Below are 20,271 nucleotides of genomic sequence, written 5' to 3' on the forward strand. Positions count from 1 at the left end.
ATGCGTTTTAGTGGTGAAAAAATAATTTAAAAAATCGTTCGGAAAATGAGTTTACTCCCTGGGTACTTTCTTTGTATACTCTGGACTATACGGGCCAAGTCCGGGATTTACGGAAAATCGCGGATTTTCGTTTGAGTGCGAATAAACTTCTTTTATTCAGCGTCTCATCAAAAATAAAAATATTTTTGAAAACTACAAGTCTCATGCGTTGTAGTGGTGAAAAAATAATTTAAAAAATCGTTCGGAAAATGAGTTTACTCCCTGGGTACTTTCTTTGTATACTTTTGACTATGCGGGCCGAGTCCGGGGTTTACGGGAAATGGCGGGTTTTCGTTTGCCGGCGATTACACTTCTTTTATTCAGCGTCTCATCAAAAATGAAAACATTTTTAAAAACTACAAGTCTCATGCGTTGTAGTGGTGAAAAAATAATTTAAAAAATCGTTCGGAAAATGAGTTTACTCCCTGGGTAATTTCTTTGTATACTTTTGACTATACGGGCCGAGTCATGGGTTTACGGGAAATGGCGGGATTTCGTTTGCCGGCCATTTAACTTCTTTTTTTCAGCGTCTCAACAAAAATGAAAACATTTTTAAAAACTACAAGTCTCATGCGTTTTAGTGGTGAAAAAGTAATTTAAAAAATCGTTTGGGAAATGAGTTTACTCCCTGGGTACTTTCTTTGTATACTTTTGACTATACGGGCCGAGTCCGGGATTTACAGGAAATCGCAGGTTTTCGTTTGCCGGCGATTAAACTTCTTTTATTCAGCGTCTCATCAAAAATGAAAACATTTTTGAAAACTACAAGTCTCATGCGTTTTAGTGGTGAAAAAATAATTTAAAAAATCGTTCGGGAAATGAGTTTACTCCCTGGGTACTTTCTTTGTATACTTTTGACAAAACGGGCCGAGTCCGGGATTTACGGGAAATCGCAGGTTTTCGTTTGCCGGCGATTAAACTTCTTTTATTCAGCGTCTCATCAAATATGAAAACATTTTTGAAAACTACAAGTCTCATGCGTTTTAGTGGTGAAAAAATAATTTAAAAAATCGTTCGGAAAATGAGTTTACTCCCTGGGTACTTTCTTTGTATACTCTGGACTATACGGGCCAAGTCCGGGATTTACGGAAAATCGCGGATTTTCGTTTGAGTGCGAATAAACTTCTTTTATTCAGCGTCTCATCAAAAATAAAAATATTTTTGAAAACTACAAGTCTCATGCGTTGTAGTGGTGAAAAAATAATTTAAAAAATCGTTCGGAAAATGAGTTTACTCCCTGGGTACTTTCTTTGTATACTTTTGACTATGCGGGCCGAGTGCGGGGTTTACGGGAAATGGCGGGTTTTCGTTTGCCGGCGATTACACTTCTTTTATTCAGCGTCTCATCAAAAATGAAAACATTTTTAAAAACTACAAGTCTCATGCGTTGTAGTGGTGAAAAAATAATTTAAAAAATCGTTCGGAAAATGAGTTTACTCCCTGGGTAATTTCTTTGTATACTTTTGACTATACGGGCCGAGTCATGGGTTTACGGGAAATGGCGGGATTTCGTTTGCCGGCCATTTAACTTCTTTTTTTCAGCGTCTCAACAAAAATGAAAACATTTTTAAAAACTATAAGTCTCATGGGTTTTAGTGGTGAAATAATAATTTAAAAAATCGTTCGGGAAATGAGTTTACATCCCGGGTACTTTCTTTACTATACGGGCCGAGTCCGGGATTTACGGGAAATCGCAGGTTTTCGTTTGCCGGCGATTAAACTTCTTTTATTCAGCGTCTCATCAAAAATGAAAACATTTTTGAAAACTACAAGTCTCATGCGTTTTAGTGGTGAAAAAATATTTTAAAAAATCGTTCGAAAATGAGCTTACATCGCGGGTACTTTCTTTACTATACGGGCGAGTCCGGGATTTACTGGAAATCGCAGGTTTTCGTTTGCCGGCGATTAAACTTCTTTCATTCAGCGTCTCATCGAAAATGAAAACATTTTTAAAAACTACAAGTCTCGTGCGTTTTAGTGGTGAAAAAATAATTTAAAAAATCGTTCGGGAAATGAGTTTACTCCCTGGGTACTTTCTTTGTATACTTTTGACAATACGGGCCGAGTCCGGGATTTACGGGAAATCGCAGGTTTTCGTTTGCCGGCGATTAAACTTCTTTTATTCAGCGTCTTACAAAAATGAAAACATTTTTAAAAACTACAAGTCTCATGCGTTTTAGTGGTGAAAAAATAATTTAAAAAATCGTTCGGGAAATGAGTTTACTCCCTGGGTACTTTTTTTGTATACTTTTGACAATACGGGCCGAGTCCGGGATTTACGGGAAATCGCAGGTTTTTGTTTGCCGGCGATTAAACTTCTTTTATTCAGCGTCTCATCAAAAATGAAAACATTTTTAAAAACTACAAGTCTCATGTGTTTTAGTGGTGAAAAAAAAAATTAAAAAATCGCTCGGGAAATGAGTTTACTCCCTAGGTACTTTCTTTGTATACATTCGACTATACGGGCCAAGCCCGGGATTTACGGGAAATCGCGGGATTTCGTTTGCCGGCGATTAAACCTCTTTCATTAAGCGTCTCATCAAATATGAAAACATTTTTGAAAACTACAAGTCTCATGCGTTTTAGTGGTGAAAATATAATTTAAAAAATCGTTCGGAAAATGAGTTTACTCCCTGGGTACTTTCTTTGTATACTTTGGACTATACGGGCCAAGTCCGGGATTTACGGGAAATCGCGGATTTTCGTTTGAGTGCGAATAAACTTCTTTTATTCAGCGTCTCATCAAAAATAAAAATATTTTTGAAAACTACAAGTCTCATGCGTTGTAGTGGTGAAAAAATAATTTAAAAAATCGTTCGGAAAATGAGTTTACTCCCTGGGTACTTTCTTTGTATACTTTTGACTATACGGGCCGAGTCCGGGGTTTACGGGAAATGGCGGGTTTTCGTTTGCCGGCGATTAAACTTCTTTTATTCAGCGTCTCATCAAAAATGAAAACATTTTTAAAAACTACAAGTCTCATGGGTTGTAGTGGTGAAAAAATAATTTAAAAAATCGTTCGGAAAATGAGTTTACTCCCTCGGTAATTTCTTTGTATACTTTTGACTATACGGGCCGAGTCATGGGTTTACGGGAAATGGCGGGATTTCGTTTGCCAGCGATTTAACCTCTTTTTTTCAGCGTCTCAACAAAAATGAAAACATTTTTAAAAACTATAAGTCTCATGGGTTTTAGTGGTGAAATAATAATTTAAAAAATCGTTCGGGAAATGAGTTTACATCCCGGGTACTTTCTTTACTATACGGGCCGAGTCCGGGATGTACGGGAAATCGCAGGTTTTCGTTTGCCGGCGATTAAACTTCTTTTATTCAGCGTCTCATCAAAAATGAAAACATTTTTAAAAACTACAAGTCTCATGCGTTTTAGTGGTGAAAAAATATTTTAAAAAATCGTTCGGGAAATGAGCTTACATCCCGGGTACTTTTTTACTATACGGGCCGAGTCCGGGATTTACGGGAAATCGCAGGTTTTCGTTTGCCGGCGATTAAACTTCTTTTATTCAGCGTCTCATCAAAAATGAAAACATTTTTGAAATCTACAAGTCTCGTGCGTTTTAGTGGTAAAAAAATAATTTAAAAAATCGTTCGGGAAATGAGTTTACTCCCTGGGTACTTTCTTTGTATACTTTTGACAATACGGGCCGAGTCCGGGATTTACGGGAAATCGCAGGTTTTCGTTTGCCGGCGATTAAACTTCTTTTATTCAGCGTCTCATCAAATATGAAAACATTTTTGAAAACTGCAAGTCTCATGCGTTTTAGTGGTGAAAAAATAATTTAAAAAATCGTTCGGAAAATGAGTTTACTCCCTGGGTACTTTCTTTGTATACTTTGGACTATACGGGCCGAGTCCGGGATTTACGGGAAATCGCGGATTTTCGTTTGAGTGCGAATAAACTTCTTTTATTCAGCGTCTCATCAAAAATGAAAACATTTTTGAAAACTAAAGTCTCATGCGTTGTAGTGGTGAAAAAATAATTTAAAAAATCGTTCGGGAAATGAGTTTACATCCCGGGTACTTTCTTTACTATACGGGCCGAGTCCGGGATTTACGGGAAATCGCAGGTTTTCGTTTGCCGGCGATTAAACTTCTTTTATTCAGCGTCTCATCAAAAATGAAAACATTTTTGAAAACTACAAGTCTCTTGCGTTTTAGTGGTGAAAAAACATTTTAAAAAATCGTTCGGGAAATGAGCTTACATCCCGGGTACTTTCTTTACTATACGGGCCGAGTCCGGGATTTACGGGAAATCGCAGGTTTTCGTTTGCCGGCGATTAAACTTCTTTTATTCAGCGTCTCATCAAAAATGAAAACATTTTTGAAATCTACAAGTCTCGTGCGTTTTAGTGGTAAAAAAATAATTTAAAAAATCGTTCGGGAAATGAGTTTACTCCCTGGGTACTTTCTTTGTATACTTTTGACAATACGGGTCGAGTCCGGGATTTACGGGAAATCACAGGTTTTCGTTTGCCGGCGATTAAACTTCTTTTATTCAGCGTCTCATCAAATATGAAAACATTTTTAAAAACTACAAGTCTCATGCGTTTTAGTGGTGAAAAAATAATTTAAAAAATCGTTCGGAAAATGAGTTTATTCCCTGGGTACTTTCTTTGTATACTTTGGACTATACGGGCCGAGTCCGGGATTTACGGGAAATCGCGGATTTTCGTTTGAGTGCGAATAAACTTCTTTTATTCAGCGTCTCATCAAAAATGAAAACATTTTTGAAAACTACAAGTCTCATGCGTTGTAGTGGTGAAAAAATAATTTAAAAAATCGTTCGGAAAATGAGTTTACTCCCTGGGTACTTTCTTTTTATACTTTTGACTTTACGGGCCGAGTCCGGGGTTTACGGGAAATGGCGGGTTTTCGTTTGCCGGCGATTAAACTTCTTTTATTCAGCGTCTCATCAAAAATGAAAACATTTTTGAAATCTACAAGTCTCGTGCGTTTTAGTGGTAAAAAAATAATTTAAAAAATCGTTCGGGAAATGAGTTTACTCCCTGGGTACTCTCTTTGAATACTTTTGACAATACGGGCCGAGTCCGGGATTTACGGGAAATCGCAGGTTTTCGTTTGCCGGCGATTAAACTTCTTTTATTCAGCGTCTCATCAAATATGAAAACATTTTTGAAAACTACAAGTCTCATGCGTTTTAGTGGTGAAAAATAATTTAAAAAATCGTTCGGAAAATGAGTTTACTCCCTGGGTACTTTCTTTGTATACTTTGGACTATACGGGCCGAGTCCGGGATTTACGGGAAATCGCGGATTTTCGTTTGAGTGCGAATAAACTTCTTTTATTCAGCGTCTCATCAAAAATGAAAACATTTTTGAAAACTACAAGTCTCATGCGTTGTAGTGGTGAAAAAATAATTTAAAAAATCGTTCGGAAAATGAGTTTACTCCCTGGGTACTTTCTTTGTATAATTTTGACTTTACGGGCCGAGTCCGGGGTTTACGGGAAATGGCGGGTTTTCGTTTGCCGGCGATTAAACTTCTTTTATTCAGCGTCTCATCAAAAATGAAAACGTTTTTAAAAACTACAAGTCTCATGCGTTGTAGTGGTGAAAAAATAATTTAAAAAATCGTTCGGAAAATGAGTTTACTCCCTGGGTACTCTCTTTGTATACTTTGGCCTATACGGGCCGAGTCCGGGATTTACGGGAAATCGCGGATTTTCGTTTGAGTGCGAATAAACTTCTTTTATTCAGCGTCTCATCAAAAATGAAAACATTTTTGAAAACTACAAGTCTCATGCGTTGTAGTGGGGAAAAAATAATTTAAAAAATCGTTCGGAAAATGAGTTTACTCCCTGGGTACTTTCTTTGTATACTTTTGACTTTACGGGCCGAGTCCGGGGTTTACGGGAAATGGCGGGTTTTCGTTTGCCGGCGATTAAACTTCTTTTATTCAGCGTCTCATCAAAAATGAAAACATTTTTGAAATCTACAAGTCTCGTGCGTTTTAGTGGTAAAAAAATAATTTAAAAAATCGTTCGGGAAATGAGTTTACTCCCTGGGTACTCTCTTTGAATACTTTTGACAATACGGGCCGAGTCCGGGATTTACGGGAAATCGCAGGTTTTCGTTTGCCGGCGATTAAACTTCTTTTATTCAGCGTCTCATCAAATATGAAAACATTTTTGAAAACTACAAGTCTCATGCGTTTTAGTGGTGAAAAATAATTTAAAAAATCGTTCGGAAAATGAGTTTACTCCCTGGGTACTTTCTTTGTATACTTTGGACTATACGGGCCGAGTCCGGGATTTACGGGAAATCGCGGATTTTCGTTTGAGTGCGAATAAACTTCTTTTATTCAGCGTCTCATCAAAAATGAAAACATTTTTGAAAACTACAAGTCTCATGCGTTGTAGTGGTGAAAAAATAATTTAAAAAATCGTTCGGAAAATGAGTTTACTCCCTGGGTACTTTCTTTGTATAATTTTGACTTTACGGGCCGAGTCCGGGGTTTACGGGAAATGGCGGGTTTTCGTTTGCCGGCGATTAAACTTCTTTTATTCAGCGTCTCATCAAAAATGAAAACGTTTTTAAAAACTACAAGTCTCATGCGTTGTAGTGGTGAAAAAATAATTTAAAAAATCGTTCGGAAAATGAGTTTACTCCCTGGGTATTCTCTTTGTATACTTTGGCCTATACGGGCCGAGTCCGGGATTTACGGGAAATCGCGGATTTTCGTTTGAGTGCGAATAAACTTCTTTTATTCAGCGTCTCATCAAAAATGAAAACATTTTTGAAAACTACAAGTCTCATGCGTTGTAGTGGGGAAAAAATAATTTAAAAAATCGTTCGGAAAATGAGTTTACTCCCTGGGTACTTTCTTTGTATACTTTTGACTTTACGGGCCGAGTCCGGGGTTTACGGGAAATGGCGGGTTTTCGTTTGCCGGCGATTAAACTTCTTTTATTCAGCGTCTCATCAAAAATGAAAACATTTGTAAAAACTACAAGTCTCATGCGTTGTAGTGGTGAAAAAATAATTTAAAAAATCGTTCGGAAAATGAGTTTACTCCCTGGGTAATTTCTTTGTATACTTTTGACTATACGGGCCGAGTCAGGGGTTTACGGGAAATGGCGGGTTTTCGTTTGCCGGCGATTTAACTTCTTTTTTTCAGCGTCTCATCAATAATGAAAACATTTTTAAAAACTTTAAGTCTCATGGGTTTTAGTGGTGAAAAAATAATTTAAAAAATCGTTCGGGAAATGAGTTTACTCCCTGGGTACTTTCTTTGTATACTTTTGACTATACGGGCCAAGCCGGGATTTACGGGAAATCGCAAGTTTTCGTTTGCCGGCGATTAAACTTCTTTTATTCAGCGTTTCATCAAAAATGAAAACATTTTTAAAAACTACAAGTCTTATGCGTTTTAGTGGTGAAAAAATAATTTAAAAAATCGTTCAGGAAATGAGTTTACTCACAGGGTACTTTCTTTGTATACATTCGACTATACGGGCCAAGCCCGGGATTTACGGGAAATCGCGGGTTTTCGTTTTCCGGCGATTAAACCTCTTTCATTAAGCGTCTCATCAAAAATGAAAACATTTTTGAAAACTACAAGTCTCATGCGTTTTAGTGGTGAAAAAGTAATTTAAAAAATCGTTCGGGAAATGAGTTTACTCCCTGGGTACTTTCTTTGTATACTTTTGACTATACGCGCCGAGTCCGGGATTTACGGGAAATCGCGGATCTTCGTTTGCCGGCGATTAAACTTCTTTTATTCAGCGTCCCATCAAATATGAAAATATTTTTGAAAACTACAAGTCTCATGCGTTTAGTGGTAAAAAAATAATATAAAAAATCGTTCGGGAAATGAGTTTACTCCCTGGGTACTTTCTCTGTATACTTTTGACTATACGGGGCGAGTCCGGGGTTTACAGGAAATGGCGGGTTTTCGTTTGCCGGCGATTAAACTTCTTTTATTCAGCGTCTCATCAAAAATGAAAACATTTTTGAAAACTACAAGTCTCATGCGTTTTAGTGGTGAAAAGATAATTTAAAAAATCATTTTGGAAATGAGTTTACTCACAGGGTACTTTCTTTGTAAACGGTCGACTATACGGGCCAAGCCCGGGATTTACGGGAAATCGCGGGTTTTCGTTTGCTGACGATTAAACCACTTTCATTAAGCGTCTCGTCAAAAATGAAAACATTTCTGAAAACTACAAGTCTCGTGCGTTTTAGTGGTGAAAAAATAATTTAAAAAATCGTTCGGGAAATGAGTTTACTCCCTGGGTACTTTCTCTGTATACTTTTGACTATACGAGTCGAGTCAGGGGCTTACGGGAAATCGCGGGTTTTCGTTTGCCGGCGATTAAACTTCTTTTATTCAGCGTCTCATCAAAAATGAAAACATTTTTGAAAACTACAAGTCTCATGCGTTTTAGTGGTGAAAAGATAATTTAAAAAATCGTTTTGGAAATGAGTTTACTCACAGGGTACTTTCTTTGTAAACATTCGACTATACGGGCCAAGCCCGGGATTTACGGGAAATCGCGGGTTTTCGTTTGCTGGCGATTAAACCACTTTCATTAAGCGTCTCATCAAAAATGAAAACATTTCTGAAAACTACAAGTCTCATGCGTTTTAGTGGTGAAAAAATAATTTAAAAAATCGTTCGGGAAATGAGTTTACTCACAGGGTACTTTCTTTGTATACATTCAACTATACAGGCAAAGCGCGGTATGGCTGGTTTTCGTTTGCCGGCGATTAAACTTCTTTTATTCAGCGTCTCATCAAAAATGAAAACATTTTTGAAAACTACAAGTCTCATGCGTTTTAGTGGTGAAAAGATAATTTAAAAAATCGTTTTGGAAATAAGTTTACTCACAGGGTACTTTCTTTGTAAACGGTCGACTATACGGGCGGGTTTTCGTTTGCTGACGATTAAACCACTTTCATTAAGCGTCTCATCAAAAATGAAAACATTTCTGAAAACTACAAGTCTCGTGCGTTTTAGTGGTGAAAAAATAATTTAAAAAATCGTTCGGGAAATGAGTTTACTCACTGGGTACTTTCTCTGTATACTTTTGACTATACGGGTCGAGTCAGGGGCTTACGGGAAATCGCGGGTTTTCGTTTGCCGGCGATTAAACTTCTTTTATTCAGCGTCTCATCAAAAATGAAAACATTTTTGAAAACTACAAGTCTCATGCGTTTTAGTGGTGAAAAGACAATTTAAAAAATCGTTTTGGAAATGAGTTTACTCACAGGGTACTTTCTTTGTAAACGGTCGACTATACGGGCGGGTTTTCGTTTGCTGACGATTAAACCACTTTCATTAAGCGTCTCATCAAAAATGAAAACATTTCTGAAAACTACAAGTCTCGTGCGTTTTAGTGGTGAAAAAATAATTTAAAAAATCGTTCGGGAAATGAGTTTACTCCCTGGGTACTTTCTCTGTATACTTTTGACTATACGGGTCGAGTCAGGGGCTTACGGGAAATCGCGGGTTTTCGTTTGCCGGCGATTAAACTTCTTTTATTCAGCGTCTCATCAAAAATGAAAACATTTTTGAAAACTACAAGTCTCATGCGTTTTAGTGGTGCAAAGATAATTTAAAAAATCGTTTTGGAAATGAGTTTACTCACAGGGTACTTTCTTTGTAAACATTCGACTATACGGGCCAAGCCCGGGATTTACGGGAAATCGCGGGTTTTCGTTTGCTGGCGATTAAACCACTTTCATTAAGCGTCTCATCAAAAATGAAAACATTTCTGAAAACTACAAGTCTCATGCGTTTTAGTGGTGAAAAAATAATTTAAAAAATCGTTCGGGAAATGAGTTTACTCACAGGGTACTTTCTTTGTATACATTCAACTATACAGGCAAAGCGCGGTATGGCTGGTTTTCGTTTGCCGGCGATTAAACTTCTTTTATTCAGCGTCTCATCAAAAATGAAAACATTTTTAAAAACTATAAGTCTCATGGGTTTTAGTGGTGAAATAATAATTTAAAAAATCGTTCGGGAAATGAGTTTACATCCCGGGTACTTTCTTTACTATACGGGTCGAGTCCGGGATTTACGGAAATCGCAGGTTTTCGTTTGCCGGCGATTAAACTTCTTTTATTTAGCGTATCATCAAAAATGAAAACATTTTTGAAAACTACAAGTCTCATGCGTTTTAGGGGTGAAAAAATAATTTAAAAAATCGTTCGGGAAATGAGTTTACTCCCTGGGTACTTTCTTTGTATACTTTTGAAAATACGGGCCGAGTCCGGGATTTACGGGAAATCGCAGGTTTTCGTTTGCCGGCGATTAAACTTCTTTTATTCAGCGTCTCATCAAAAATGAAAACATTTTTAAAAACTACAACTCTCATGCGTTTTAGTGTTGAAAAAAAAAATTAAAAAATCGTTCGGTAAATGAGTTTACTCCCTAGGTACTTTCTTTGTATACATTCGACTATACGGGCCAAGCCCGGGATTTACGGGAAATCGCGGGATTTCGTTTGCCGGCGATTAAACCTCTTTCATTAAGCGTCTCATCAAATAAGAAAACATTTTTGAAAACTACAAGTCTCATGCGTTTTAGTGGTGAAAAAATAATTTAAAAAATCGTTCGGAAAATGAGTTTACTCCCTGGGTACTTTCTTTGTATACTTTGGACTATACGGGCCGAGTCCGGGATTTACGGGAAATCGCGGATTTTCGTTTGAGTGCGAATAAACTTCTTTTATTCAGCGTCTCATCAAAAATGAAAACATTTTTGAAAACTACAAGTCTCATGCGTTGTAGTGGTGAAAAAATAATTTAAAAAATCGTTCGGAAAATGAGTTTACTCCCTGCGTACTTTCTTTGTATACTTTTGACTATACGGGCCGAGTCCGGGGTTTACGGGAAATGGCGGGTTTTCGTTTGCCGGCGATTAAACTTCTTTTATTCAGCGTCTCATCAAAAATGAAAACATTTTTAAAAACTACAAGTCTCATGCGTTGTAGTGGTGAAAAAATAATTTAAAAAATCGTTCGGAAAATGAGTTTACTCCCTGGGTAATTTCTTTGTATACTTTCGACTATACGGGCCGAGTCAGGGGTTTACGGGAAATGGCGGGTTTTCGTTTGCCGGCGATTTAACTTCTTTTTTTCAGCGTCTCATCAAAAATGAAAACTTTTTTAAAAACTATAAGTCTCATGGGTTTTAGTGGTGAAAAAATAATTTAAGAAATCGTTCGGGAAATGAGTTTACTCCCTGGGTAATTTCTTTGTATACTTTTGACTATACGGGCCGAGCCAGGGGTTTACGGGAAATGGCGGGTTTTCGTTTGCCGGCGATTTAACTTCTTTTTTTCAGCGTCTCATCAAAAATGAAAACATTTTTAAAAACTACAAGTCTTATGCGTTTTAGTGGTGAAAAAATAATTTAAAAAATCGTTCGGGAAATGAGTTTACTCACAGGGTACTTTCTTTGTATACATTCAACTATACAGGCAAAGCGCGGTATGGCTGGTTTTCGTTTGCCGGCGATTAAACTTCTTTTATTCAGCGTCTCATCAAAAATGAAAACATTTTTAAAAACTATAAGTCTCATGGGTTTTAGTGGTGAAATAATAATTTAAAAAATCGTTCGGGAAATGAGTTTACATCCCGGGTACTTTCTTTACTATACGGGTCGAGTCCGGGATTTACGGAAATCGCAGGTTTTCGTTTGCCGGCGATTAAACTTCTTTTATTTAGCGTCTCATCAAAAATGAAAACATTTTTGAAAACTACAAGTCTCATGCGTTTTAGGGGTGAAAAAATAATTTAAAAAATCGTTCGGGAAATGAGTTTACTCCCTGGGTACTTTCTTTGTATACTTTTGACAATACGGGCCGAGTCCGGGATTTACGGGAAATCGCAGGATTTTGTTTGCCGGCGATTAAACTTCTTTTATTCGGCGTCTCATCAAAAATGAAAACATTTTTAAAAACTACAAGTCTCATGCGTTTTAGTGGTGAAAAAAAAAAAATTAAAAAATCGCTCGGGAAATGAGTTTACTCCCTAGGTACTTTCTTTGTATACATTCGACTATACGGGCCAAGCCCGAGATTTACGGGAAATCGCGGGATTTCGTTTGCCGGCGATTAAACCTCTTTCATTAAGCGTCTCATCAAATAAGAAAACATTTTTGAAAACTACAAGTCTCATGCGTTTTAGTGGTGAAAAAATAATTTAAAAAATCGTTCGGAAAATGAGTTTACTCCCTGGGTACTTTCTTTGTATACTTTGGACTATACGGGCCGAGTCCGGGATTTACGGGAAATCGCGGATTTTCGTTTGAGTGCGAATAAACTTCTTTTATTCAGCGTCTCATCAAAAATGAAAACATTTTTGAAAACTACAAGTCTCATGCGTTGTAGTGGTGAAAAAATAATTTAAAAAATCGTTCGGAAAATGAGTTTACTCCCTGCGTACTTTCTTTGTATACTTTTGACTATACGGGCCGAGTCAGGGGTTTACGGGAAATGGCGGGTTTTCGTTTGCCGGCGATTTAACTTCTTTTTTTCAGCGTCTCATCAAAAATGAAAACTTTTTTAAAAACTATAAGTCTCATGGGTTTTAGTGGTAAAAAAATAATTTAAGAAATCGTTCGGGAAATGAGTTTACTCCCTGGGTAATTTCTTTGTATACTTTTGACTATACGGGCCGAGCCAGGGGTTTACGGGAAATGGCGGGTTTTCGTTTGCCGGCGATTTAACTTCTTTTTTTCAGCGTCTCATCAAAAATGAAAACATTTTTAAAAACTACAAGTCTTATGCGTTTTAGTGGTGAAAAAATAATTTAAAAAATCGTTCGGGAAATGAGTTTACTCACAGGGTACTTTCTTTGTATACATTCAACTATACAGGCAAAGCGCGGTATGGCTGGTTTTCGTTTGCCGGCGATTAAACTTCTTTTATTCAGCGTCTCATCAAAAATGAAAACATTTTTAAAAACTATAAGTCTCATGGGTTTTAGTGGTGAAATAATAATTTAAAAAATCGTTCGGGAAATGAGTTTACATCCCGGGTACTTTCTTTACTATACGGGTCGAGTCCGGGATTTACGGAAATCGCAGGTTTTCGTTTGCCGGCGATTAAACTTCTTTTATTCAGCGTCTCATCAAAAATGAAAACATTTTTGAAAACTACAAGTCTCATGCGTTTTAGGGGTGAAAAAATAATTTAAAAAATCGTTCGGGAAATGAGTTTACTCCCTGGGTACTTTCTTTGTATACTTTTGACAATACGGGCCGAGTCCGGGATTTACGGGAAATCGCAGGATTTTGTTTGCCGGCGATTAAACTTCTTTTATTCGGCGTCTCATCAAAAATGAAAACATTTTTAAAAACTACAAGTCTCATGCGTTTTAGTGGTGAAAAAAAAAAAATTAAAAAATCGCTCGGGAAATGAGTTTACTCCCTAGGTACTTTCTTTGTATACATTCGACTATACGGGCCAAGCCCGAGATTTACGGGAAATCGCGGGATTTCGTTTGCCGGCGATTAAACCTCTTTCATTAAGTGTCTCATCAAATATGAAAACATTTTTGAAAACTACAAGTCTCATGCGTTTTAGTGGTGAAAAAATAATTCAAAAAATCGTTCGGAAAATGAGTTTACTCCCTGGGTACTTTCTTTGTATACTTTTGAAAATACGGGCCGAGTCCGGGATTTACGGGAAATCGCAGGTTTTCGTTTGCCGGCGATTAAACTTCTTTTATTCAGCGTCTCATCAAAAATGGAAACATTTTTAAAAACTACAACTCTCATGCGTTTTAGTGTTGAAAAAAAAAATTAAAAAATCGTTCGGTAAATGAGTTTACTCCCTAGGTACTTTCTTTGTATACATTCGACTATACGGGCCAAGCCCGGGATTTACGGGAAATCGCGGGATTTCGTTTGCCGGCGATTAAACTTCTTTTATTCAGCGTCTCATCAAAAATGAAAACATTTTTGAAAACTACAAGTCTCATGCGTTGTAGTGGTGAAAAAATAATTTAAAAAATCGTTCGGAAAATGAGTTTACTCCCTGCGTACTTTCTTTGTATACTTTTGACTATACGGGCCGAGTCCGGGGTTTACGGGAAATGGCGGGTTTTCGTTTGCCGGCGATTAAACTTCTTTTATTCAGCGTCTCATCAAAAATGAAAACATTTTTAAAAACTACAAGTCTCATGCGTTGTAGTGGTAAAAAAATAATTTAAAAAATCGTTCGGAAAATGAGTTTACTCCCTGGGTAATTTCTTTGTATACTTTCGACTATACGGGCCGAGTCAGGGGTTTACGGGAAATGGCGGGTTTTCGTTTACCGGCGATTTAACTTCTTTTTTTCAGCGTCTCATCAAAAATGAAAACATTTTTAAAAACTATAAGTCTCATGGGTTTTAGTGGTGAAAAAATAATTTAAGAAATCGTTCGGGAAATGAGTTTACTCCCTGGGTAATTTCTTTGTATACTTTTGACTATACGGGCCGAGCCAGGGGTTTACGGGAAATGGCGGGTTTTCGTTTGCCGGCGATTTAACTTCTTTTTTTCAGCGTCTCATCAAAAATGAAAACATTTTTAAAAACTACAAGTCTTATGCGTTTTAGTGGTGAAAAAATAATTTACAAAATCGTTCAGGAAATGAGTTTACTCACAGGGTACTTTCTTTGTATACATTCGACTATACGGGCCAAGCCCGGGATTTACGGGAAATCGCGGGTTTTTGTTTTCCGGCGATTAAACATTTTTCATTAAGCGTCTCATCAAAAATGAAAACATTTTTAAAAACTACAAGTCTCATGCGTTTTAGTGGTGAAAAAATAATTCAAAAAATCGTTCGGGAAATGAGTTTACTCCCTGGGTACTTTCTTTGTATACATTCGACTATACGGGCCAAGCCCCGGATTTACGGGAAAACGCGGGATTTCGTTTGCCGGCGATTAAACCTCTTTCATTAAGCGTCTCATCAAAAATGAAAACATTTTTGAAAACTACAAGTCTCATGCGTTTTAGTGGTGAAAAAATAATTTAAAAAATCGTTCGGGAAATGAGTTTACTCCCTGGGTACTTTCTTTGTATACTTTTGACTATACGGGCCGAGTCCGGGATTTACGGGAAATCGCGGATCTTCGTTTGCCGGCGATTAAACTTCTTTTATTCAGCGTCCCATCAAATATGAAAATATTTTTGAAAACTACAAGTCTCATGCGTTTAGTGGTAAAAAAATAATATAAAAAATCGTTCGGGAAATGAGTTTACTCCCTGGGTACTTTCTCTGTATACTTTTGACTATACGGGTCGAGTCCGGGGTTTACGGGAAATGGCGGGTTTTCGTTTGCCGGCGATTAAACTTCTTTTATTCAGCGTCTCATCAAAAATGAAAACATTTTTGAAAACTACAAGTCTCATGCGTTTTAGTGGTGAAAAGATAATTTAAAAAATCGTTTTGGAAATGAGTTTACTCACAGGGTACTTTCTTTGTAAACATTCGACTATACGGGCCAAGCCCGGGATTTACGGGAAATCGCGGGTTTTCGTTTGCTGGCGATTAAACCACTTTCATTAAGCGTCTCATCAAAAATGAAAACATTTCTGAAAACTACAAATCTCATGCGTTTTAGTGGTGAAAAGATAATTTAAAAAATCGTTTTGGAAATGAGTTTACTTACAGGGTACTTTCTTTGTAAACATTAGACTATACGGGCCAAGCCCGGGATTTACGGGAAATCGCGGGTTTTCGTTTGCTGGCGATTAAACCACTTTCATTAAGCGTCTCATCAAAAATGAAAACATTTCTGAAAACTACAAGTCTCATGCGTTTTAGTGGTGAAAAGATAATTTAAAAAATCGTTTTGGAAATGAGTTTACTTACAGGGTACTTTCTTTGTAAACATTCGACTATACGGGCCAAGCCCGGGATTTACGGGAAATCGCGGGTTTTCGTTTGCTGGCGATTAAACCACTTTCATTAAGCGTCTCATCAAAAATGAAAACATTTCTGAAAACTACAAGTCTCATGCGTTTTAGTGGTGAAAAAATAATTTAAAAAGTCGTTCGGGAAATGAGTTTACTCACAGGTAATTTCTTTGTATACATTCGACTATACGGGCAAAGCCCGTGATTTACGGGAAATCGCGAGTTTTCGTTTGCCGGCGATTAAACTTCTTTTATTCAGCGTCTCATCAAAAATGAAAACATTTTTGAAAACTACAAGCCTCATGCGTTTTAGTGGTGAAAAGATAATTTAAAAAATCGTTTTGGAAATGAGTTTACTCACAGGTTACTTTCTTTGTATACATTCGACTATACGGGCCAAGCCCGGGATTTACGGGAAATCGCGGGCTTTCGTTTGCTGGCGATTAAACCACTTTCATTAAGCGTCTCATCAAAAATGAAAACATTTCTGAAAACTACAAGTCTCATGCGTTTTAGTGGTGAAAAAATAATTTAAAAAATTGTTCGAAAAATGAGTTTACTTCCTGGGTAATTTATTTGTATACTTTTGACTATACGGGCCGAGTCCGGGGTTTACGGGAAATGGCGGGTTTTCGTTTGCCGGCGATTAAACTTCTTTTATTCAGCGTCTCATCAAAAATGAAAACATTTTTGAAAACTACAAGTCTCATGCGTTTTAGTGGTGAAAAGATAATTTAAAAAATCGTTTTGGAAATGAGTTTACTCACAGGGTACTTTCTTTGTAAACATTCGACTATACGGGCCAAGCCCGGGATTTACGGGAAATCGCGGGTTTTCGTTTGCTGGCGATTAAACCACTTTCATTAAGCGTCTCATCAAAAATGAAAACATTTCTGAAAACTACAAGTCTCATGCGTTTTAGTGGTGAAAAGATAATTTAAAAAATCGTTTTGGAAATGAGTTTACTTACAGGGTACTTTCTTTGTAAACATTCGACTATACGGGCCAAGACCGGGATTTACGGGAAATCGCGGGTTTTCGTTTGCTGCCGATTAAACCACTTTCATTAAGCGTCTCATCAAAAATGAAAACATTTCTGAAAACTACAAGTCTCATGCGTTTTAGTGGTGAAAAGATAATTTAAAAAATCGTTTTGGAAATGAGTTTACTTACAGGGTACTTTCTTTGTAAACATTCGACTATACGGGCCAAGCCCGGGATTTACGGGAAATCGCGGGTTTTCGTTTGCTGGCGATTAAACCACTTTCCTTAAGCGTCTCATCAAAAATGAAAACATTTCTGATAACTACAAGTCTCATGCGTTTTAGTGGTGAAAAAATAATTTAAAAAGTCGTTCGGGAAATGAGTTTACTCACAGGGTACTTTCTTTGTATACATTCGACTATACGGGCAAAGCCCGTGATTTACGGGAAATCGCGAGTTTTCGTTTGCCGGCGATTAAACTTCTTTTATTCAGCGTCTCATCAAAAATGAAAACATTTTTGAAAACTACAAGCGTCATGCGTTTTAGTGGTGAAAAGATAATTTAAAAAATCGTTTTGGAAATGAGTTTACTCACAGGTTACTTTCTTTGTATACATTCGACTATACGGGCCAAGCCCGGGATTTACGGGAAATCGCGGGCTTTCGTTTGCTGGCGATTAAACTTCTTTTATTCAGCGTCTCATCAAAAATGAAAACATTTTTGAAAACTACAAGCGTCATGCGTTTTAGTGGTGAAAAAATAATTTAAAAAATTGTTCGAAAAATGAGTTTACTTCCTGGGTAATTTCTTTGTATACTTTTGACTATACGGGCCGAGTCCGGGGTTTACGGGAAATGGCGGGTTTTCGTTTGCCGGCGATTAAACTTCTTTTATTCAGCGTCTCATCAAAAATGAAAACATTTTTAAATACTATAAGTCTCATGGGTTTTAGTGGTGAAATAATAATTTAAAAAATCGTTCGGGAAATGAGTTTACATCCCGGTACTTTCTTTACTATACGGGCCGAGTCCGGGATTTGCGGAAATCGCAGGTTTTCGTTTGCCGGCGATTAAACTTCTTTTATTCAGCGTCTCATCAAAAATGAAAACATTTTTGAAAACTACAAGTCTCATGCGTTTTAGTGGTGAAAAAATAATTTAAAAAATCGTTTTGGAAATGAGTTTACTCACAGGTTACTTTCTTTGTATACATTCGACTATACGGGCCAAGCCCGGGATTTACGGGAAATCGCGGGCTTTCGTTTGCTGGCGATTAAACCACTTTCATTAAGCGTCTCATCAAAAATGAAAACATTTCTGAAAACTACAAGTCTCATGCGTTTTAGTGGTGAAAAAATAATTTAAAAAATCGTTTTGGAAATGAGTTTACTCACAGGGTACTTTCTTTGTAAACATTCGACTATACGGGCCAAGCCCGGGATTAACGGGAAATCGCGGGTTTTCGTTTGCTGGCGATTAAACCACTTTCATTAAGCGTCTCATCAAAAATGAAAACATTTCTGAAAACTACAAGTCTCATGCGTTTTAGTGGTGAAAAGATAATTTAAAAAATCGTTTTGGAAATGAGTTTACTTACAGGGTACTTTCTTTGTAAACATTCGACTATACGGGCCAAGCCCGGGATTTACGGGAAATCGCGGGTTGTCGTTTGCTGGCGATTAAACCACTTTCATTAAGCGTCTCATCAAAAATGAAAACATTTCTGAAAACTACAAGTCTCATGCGTTTTAGTGGTGAAAAGATAATTTAAAAAATCGTTTTGGAAATGAGTTTACTTACAGGGTACTTTCTTTGTAAACATTCGACTATACGGGCCAAGCCCGGGATTTACGGGAAATCGCGGGTTTTCGTTTGCTGGCGATTAAACCACTTTCATTAAGCGTCTCATCAAAAATGAAAACATTTCTAAAAACTACAAGTCTCATGCGTTTTAGTGGTGAAAAAATAATTTAAAAAGTCGTTCGGGAAATGAGTTTACTCACAGGGTACTTTCTTTGTATACATTCGACTATACGGGCAAAGCCCGTGATTTACGGGAAATCGCGAGTTTTCGTTTGCCGGCGATTAAACTTCTTTTATTCAGCGTCTCATCAAAAATGAAAACATTTTTGAAAACTACAAGCGTCATGCGTTTTAGTGGTGAAAAGATAATTTAAAAAATCGTTTTGGAAATGAGTTTACTCACAGGTTACTTTCTTTGTATACATTCGACTATACGGGCCAAGCCCGGGATTTACGGGAAATCGCGGGCTTTCGTTTGCTGGCGATTAAACCACTTTCATTAAGCGTCTCATCAAAAATGAAAACATTTCTGAAAACTACAAGTCTCATGCGTTTTAGTGGTGAAAAAATAATTTAAAAAATTGTTCGAAAAATGAGTTTACTTCCTGGGTAATTTCTTTGTATACTTTTGACTATACGGGCGGAGTCCGGGGTTTACGGGAAATGGCGGGTTTTCGTTTGCCGGCGATTAAACTTCTTTTATTCAGCGTCTCATCAAAAATGAAAACATTTTTAAAAACTATAAGTCTCATGGGTTTTAGTGGTGAAATAATAATTTAAAAAATCGTTCGGGAATTGAGTTTACATCCCGGTACTTTCTTTACTATACGGGCCGAGTCCGGGATTTGCGGAAATCGCAGGTTTTCGTTTGCCGGCGATTAAACTTCTTTTATTCAGCGTCTCATCAAAAATGAAAACATTTTTGAAAACTACAAGTCTCATGCGTTTTAGTGGTGAAAAAATAATTTAAAAAATCGTTCGGGAAATGAGTTTACTCCCTGGGTACTTTCTTTTGTATACTTTTGACAATACGGGCCGAGTCCGGGATTTACGGGAAATCGTAGGTTTTCGTTTGCCGGCGATTAAACTTCTTTTATTCAGCGTCTCATCAAGAATGAAAACATTTTTAAAAACTACAAGTCTCATGCGTTTTAGTGGTGAAAAAAAAAATTAAAAAATCGTTCGGGAAATGAGTTTACTCCCTAGGTACTTTCTTTGTTTACATTCGACTATACGGGCCAAGCCTGGGATTTACGGGAAATCGCGGGATTTCGTTTGCCGGCGATTAAACCTCTTTCATTAAGCGTCTCATCAAATATGAAAACATTTTTGAAAACTACAAGTCTCATGCGTTTTAGTGGTGAAAAAATAATTTAAAAAATCGTTCGGAAAATGAGTTTACTCCCTGGGTACTTTCTTTGTATACTTTGGACTATACGGGCCGAGTCCGGGATTTACGGGAAATCGCGGATTTTCGTTTGAGTGCGAATAAACTTCTTTTATTCAGCGTCTCTTCAAAAATGAAAACATTTTTGAAAACTACAAGTC

This window comes from Hydractinia symbiolongicarpus, chromosome 6, assembly GCF_029227915.1.
Source record: "Hydractinia symbiolongicarpus strain clone_291-10 chromosome 6, HSymV2.1, whole genome shotgun sequence".
In the NCBI taxonomy this organism is placed as follows: Eukaryota; Metazoa; Cnidaria; class Hydrozoa; order Anthoathecata; family Hydractiniidae; genus Hydractinia; species Hydractinia symbiolongicarpus.